Genomic DNA, 7,222 nt, shown 5'->3' with positions numbered 1-7,222 from the left:
AGAGTAAATACATTTCCAAAAAGAACATTTGACCAGAAGGAATGAGCAAGATTACTGATAATGGATTTTCATCGTCCACACACAGTTGAGACATTCGGGGTCGAATCATGTGAAGCTTCTCCTGTGAACTCTGGTGTCTATGGAGCATTTTAAACTGTGAAAGGACGTGTCTGGTATTAACTGAACATTTATGAATACTCCGAAGACATTCCTCCCACATCTCATTATTTAGTTCCACATTAAACTCAACTGCCCATGTGCTCAGCGTAACTCGATCATGAAGATACATGAGATAAAAACAGGAAACCGCCCCATTATTGTGCTTTGTGTTTGTCGGCGCCTCAAAGTTTGGTACGTCGTTCCTGTCAATCAATCAATCAATCAATCAATCTTTATTTGTATAGCCCACAGTTTACAAAACATAGTTTGTCTCACAGACTTCACAGGGTTGGTAACATCCTCTGTCCTTAGACCTTCGACCAGGGTAAGGAAAAACTACCCGGGAAAAAACCCTTTTAAAAGGGAAAAAGGGTAGAAACCTTAGGGAGAAGCACAGGTGAGGGATCCACTCTCTGGACGGACAGACGTGCAGTAGATGTTTCCCAAAACATACAATACACAATGACAAAGAATAAAAAGTGAAAAGTCTTTAAATGCCAGGATCCATGTGGATCACTGGGTTTGTCACAGTCTGTAGTGAAGGCTGAGGGTTGAGAAATATCACATATTTATGTTTTATAATACATATTTATGTGTATTATATATGTGCTTGTATCTGTCAACAACTGAAATGTCTGCCTTGTTCACTTTGAATGGGCGCAGCATCAAGCGTGGCCAAACTGCATTGTGGATCCGTTGCGGCTGCAGACTTCAGGGAGATGGAATTCAGACGCTGTGAGCGATGAGACGGTCGAACCCACACAACTCACACATTCTCCTTCTTCTCCTAATACAATCCGGCAGACTGTGCAGCAAGAGGCTAAATGTCGCCCTCCACAGTTTCAAGTCCCAACTTGTTCTTGCCCCTTGAAGCTTGACTTTATCAGCCAAGACACCAGAAAAATCAGATTAAATATCTGATAAACAAGGAAAATATTTCATTGTGTTTCATTTTTCAATGTAGCTGAAGAACTACAACTATGTTGTAGAACATGTGATTTTTTTTTTCATTTCAAATTTGTGTTGTGCAGTTTTTCTATTTTTGATGGATATTATTTTGTGAGGGCCCACGGTTGGTGTAGTGGTTAGCACTCTTGCCTTTGCAGCAAGAAGACCCGGGTTCCTGGGTTCGATCTCCGTTTGGAACAACTTCGGAACAAGGGCCTTTCTGCAAGGAGTTTGCATGTTCTCCCCGTGTGTGCGTTGGTTTTCTCCGGGTTCTTCGGCTTCCTCCCACAGTCCAAAAACATGCAATATGGGGATTAGGTGAATTGGTCACTGTAAATTGAACGTAGATGTGAGAGTGTGAGTGAATGGTTGTTTGTCTCTATATGTGGCCCTGTGATGGACTGGTTAAAATAAGGCATTTAAATTAAGTTAAGTCTTTGGTGTTTGTATTATTCAAAATGTTGAATACTATGCCAAATTAATATCAGCCCTGAAAAAAAACATATAGATATCCTTGAGTATGTCGTCCAAAATGTGAACATTTTTTGGAAAAACATTTTCTTGGTCCAAAATTTGACCATCACGTCATAGTATACTATGTCGTCCGAAATTTGACAAAAACGTCATACCATACTAGGCCGTCCAAAATGTGTCCATTTTTTGGGGAAAAATGTCATGGTCCAAAATTTGACAAAAACGTCATACTATACTATGTCGTCCAAAATTTGGCCATTTTTTATGGAAACATTTTTTTATGTTCCAAAATTTGACAAAAGCTGTCAAATCTTGTCAAGAATCATACTATACTATGTCGTCCCAAAATTGACAATTTTTTGGGAAAAAACATTTGGTCCAAAATTTGACAAAAACGACATACTATACTATGTTGTCCTAGAATTTACTATTTTTTTGGAAAAGTTTTTTGGTCCTAAATTTGACAAAAACTTCATACGTTGTCCAAAGTTTGAAAAACACGGCATATTATTGTATTCCGATTAAGATTTAACCATTGTTTTGGAAAAAAAAATTTGGTCCAAAATTTGACAAAAACGACATACTATACTATGTCGTCCCAGGATTGACAATTTTTTTGGAAACGTTTTTTGGTCCTAAATTTGACAAAAAACGTCATACTTCGTCCAAAATATGACAAACACAGCATATTATTGTATTCCGATTAAGATTTAACCATTGTTTTGGAAAAAAAAATTTGGTCCAAAATTTGACAAAAACGACATACTATACTATGTCGTCCCAGGATTGACAATTTTTTTGGAAAAGTTTTTTGGTCCTAAATTTGACAAAAACTTCATACGTCGTCCAAAGTTTGAAAAACACGGCATATTATTGTATTCCGATTAAGATTTAACCATTGTTTTGGAAAAAAAAATTTGGTCCAAAATTTGACAAAAACGACATACTATACTATGTCGTCCCAGGATTGACAATTTTTTTGGAAAAGTTTTTTGGTCCTAAATTTGACAAAAAACGTCATACTTCGTCCAAAATATGACAAACATAGCATATTATTGTATTGCGGGCAAGATTTGATGATTTTTTGAGGAAAAAACATTTGGTCCAAAATTTGACAAAAACAACATACTATACTATGTCGTCCCAGGATTGACAATTTTTTTGGAAAAGTTTTTTGGTCCTAAATTTGACAAAAACGTCATACTTCGTCCAAAGTTTGAAAAACACGGCATATTATTGTATTCCGATTAAGATTTAACCATTGTTTTGGAAAAAAAAAAATTTGGTCCAAAATTTGACAAAAACGACATACTATACTATGTCGTCACAGGATTGACAATTTTTTTGGAAAAGTTTTTTGGTCCTAAATTTGACAAAAAACGTCATACTTCGTCCAAAATATGACAAACACAGCATATTATTGTATTGCGGGCAAGATTTGATGATTTTTTGAGGAAAAAACATTTGGTCCAAAATTTGACAAAAACGACATACTATACTATGTCGTCCCAGGATTGACAATTTTTTTGGAAAAGTTTTTTGGTCCTAAATTTGACAAAAACTTCATACTTCGTCCAAAGTTTGAAAAACACAGCATATTATTGTATTCCGATTAAGATTTAACCATTGTTTTGGAAAAAAAAAAATTTGGTCCAAAATTTGACAAAAACGACATACTATACTATGTCGTCACAGGATTGACAATTTTTTTGGAAAAGTTTTTTGGTCCTAAATTTGACAAAAAACGTCATACTTCGTCCAAAATATGACAAACACAGCATATTATTGTATTGCGGGCAAGATTTGATGATTTTTTGAGGAAAAAACATTTGGTCCAAAATTTGACAAAAACGACATACTATACTATGTCGTCCCAGGATTGACAATTTTTTTGGAAAAGTTTTTTGGTCCTAAATTTGACAAAAACTTCATACTTCGTCCAAAGTTTGAAAAACACGGCATATTATTGTATTCCGATTAAGATTTAACCATTGTTTTGGAAAAAAAAAAATTTGGTCCAAAATTTGACAAAAACGACATACTATACTATGTCGTCCCAGGATTGACAATTTTTTTGGAAAAGTTTTTTGGTCCTAAATTTGACAAAAAACGTCATACTTCGTCCAAAATATGACAAACACAGCATATTATTGTATTGCGGGCAAGATTTGATGATTTTTTGAGGAAAAAACATTTGGTCCAAAATTTGACAAAAACGACATACTATACTATGTCGTCCCAGGATTGACAATTTTTTTGGAAAAGTTTTTTGGTCCTAAATTTGACAAAAACTTCATACTTCGTCCAAAGTTTGAAAAACACGGCATATTATTGTATTCCGATTAAGATTTAACCATTGTTTTGGAAAAAAAAAAATTTGGTCCAAAATTTGACAAAAACGACATACTATACTATGTCGTCACAGGATTGACAATTTTTTTGGAAAAGTTTTTTGGTCCTAAATTTGACAAAAAACGTCATACTTCGTCCAAAATATGACAAACACAGCATATTATTGTATTGCGGGCAAGATTTGATGATTTTTTGAGGAAAAAACATTTGGTCCAAAATTTGACAAAAACGACATACTATACTATGTTGTCCTAGAATTTACTATTTTTTTGGAAAAGTTTTTTGGTCCTAAATTTGACAAAAACTTCATACGTCGTCCAAAGTTTGAAAAACACGGCATATTATTGTATTCCGATTAAGATTTAACCATTGTTTTGGAAAAAAAAATTTGGTCCAAAATTTGACAAAAACGACATACTATACTATGTCATCCCAGGATTGACAATATTTTTGGAAAAGTTTTTTGGTCCTAAATTTGACAAAAAACGTCATACTTCGTCCAAAATATGACAAACACAGCATATTATTGTATTGCGGGCAAGATTTGATGATTTTTTGAGGAAAAAACATTTGGTCCAAAATTTGACAAAAACGACATACTATACTATGTCGTCCCAGGATTCAAGATTCAAGATTTTTATTTGTCACATGTGGATGTACAAGTACACCCCAGTGAAATGACATTGCAAAACAAGCCCCTCTGTGCAACTGTGAAGCACTAATAAAATAAAATAAAATAAGATAAAGTAAAGTAGAGTAAAAATATAATAAAATAAAATAAAAATAAAATAAAATAAAATAAAATAAAAATAAAATACAATTTAAATTTAGAATAATTTCCAGATAAATATAACAATATTTACAATACACAAGAATAAAAAATAAAAGCAGTAAGATACAATAAAATACAGATCAAATGCACAATGTTCAATATGTTCAATATCCAATATAGCAGCAATGTGGATTTGTGTGTGTTGTGTGTGTGCTGTATTCACGTGGGTGGTAAATGAATATGAAGAATGGGTTGAAATGAGTTAGTAAATCCCTGTCATCCAGCCTGTTGTTACAGATTATATGGTTATTATTGGTCTGTTGCTGGCACGCAAAGCATTCTGGGATGTGGTCGGGATGGGCAAATGTCAGCTACATTTGAAGGAGCCGATGATTCACGTGACAATCGGGACAACCCATGATGCATTTTGACAACATCCGCACGACAAACACACACTTGGAGGATGCAGCCTTGACGACTGTCTCTGACTGAAAACATCGTTTTATGAAGCCTTTGACTTGTGATCCTTCATTTATGTTTGCTGCTCCGTAAGATTCTAATCCAGACACTTGTTATACACATGAAGTGTGTGAGGTTCAGTTGACCTGTCAGAGAGACTATAACTCACTCGCGAGTATAGAGTCCAAGTAATCTCTGTTCCGTCTCGGTCTTGAGGTGTAAATTATGAAAGTAAATATCAGTGTTTACAACCAGACGTCTGAAGCCAGCGGAACATCATTTGGAAATGTTACTGTCCAATCGTTGCGTCTCCCACCACTGACAAGTGAACCATCTAATTGAGAACATTCACACAACTGCTCAGACAGATTTCCATATTCAGGAACACCTGTAATACAATCACAGAGAATGATGGCCGTGCCCGGGGGTTATTTGTAACACGAGCACACAGAAGCTGTGAGCGCTGCTGCTGCTGCTGCTGAGCAGCTCTGCAGAGACGCCGCCTCTTCTCTGTGTGATTACATGCTAGAGTGCTGTGGGATATCCACGCTGCTGCATCCTCAAGCAGAGGTGCTGCTCTAATCAACTGCATATAATTCTTCACCTCAGCCACAGGTTAAACGCTTTCCTCGGGACACTGGCTTCATCTTCAAATGGCAGGAGATGATTCCTTCGCAGCCAAGTCTGTCTCTGATGATCCTTTAAGGTGAAATCAATTTTCCCTTTCCCATCTGCCCCCTGCATTTCCCTCTGTCAGCATCACTCCAGGAAGACAGATCAACAATTACCGTTAATGAAAGATTTACAGTACAGTCATCAGCATACATACATAATTGACTATCACACGTGTAATGGCTTTAGTCTTGTAAATGGAGTGATGATGTTACAGTAAAACAGCAGGTCACGTCATCTGATTAGTCTCATTTTACTACTGATCTGTCTGTATTGTTATTATGATACACAGACCATTTTGTCTGCCTATGTGTGTGTTTCAAGGTTAGGCCAGTTGTTTTGGTCTAAAGTTGTCTCGACTCAACATGCATTTTTATTTTATGCAATATATTTGTCTGGCACAATTTAACCATTTTAAACTGCACCAGTGGTTTGTAGTTTGTGAATCCTAAATGTTTGCTGACCCTCTGACCTTCCTGCTCTGTTTACCCCTAAACTACTCAAGAATACATCGAGCTTAAATGACTGCAGGCGTTGAAGAAACATATGAGAGTTGTGTTTTTCTGTCGCCCAATCAGCTGACTGTCATGGGTGGCCCCGGTCTATAGCTCCACCTGGATCATACCATACCATGATGCCAAAAATGTAATGGTTATTTTGGTAGTATTCCTAATGGAAACACAAAATAACACGCACAGGAATTAACTATTCCACTCAGTGGAAACACTCACACTCACTCAGCATCTTGGCATTTTCAAAATCACACGTCGGTCAGACATTGTCTCAGAAGAGAAGTTTTGGTCAACTTTTATGTCTTCCATTTTAGCTCATCTTGACTATGAAGAACGTCAAGAAGGCTGTCAACTCTTCACTCTGCATTGCATTTTGAATGATCTGGTCATCATGACTAACTGCAGAGTTGTCTCAGTAACAGAGCTCTAGCAGAACTTGACAACCCCTTCAACATGGAACACATTACAGCAGAATCTGAAGCTGTGCATCTTGATTTCAACTGGGAAAAATATGAAACCTCTTCCTGAGTATTTTGATCTGCTAACACTTTTACTTGAATTGACTCAGAATTCAAATGCTTCAAATAATAGGATTTATGTTGAATGTGCATGCAAACGAAGTACATGATGGTTTTGATTTTGAGAACATTTTTAAACTAAGATAGAAAATGCTGTGGTGGCTGATTTAGCCTATTCTTTATTTTTTTTTGGAATACATTCTAAAAACAGCATATAAATCATTAATATCTACCAATATTAATCAATAACTCCACTGTTATACAGTACAGAGACTCCAAAATCACTACACACACCAAGGGTCTCCTCATGGTCATACTACAACAGCTGTTTTGTCAAAATGTGCCTTTTTTCAATT

The sequence above is a fragment of the Microchirus variegatus genome, assembly GCF_963457635.1.
Source record: "Microchirus variegatus genome assembly, chromosome: 4".
Classification (NCBI taxonomy): Eukaryota; Metazoa; Chordata; class Actinopteri; order Pleuronectiformes; family Soleidae; genus Microchirus; species Microchirus variegatus.
This window is presented reverse-complemented; position numbering follows the sequence as displayed.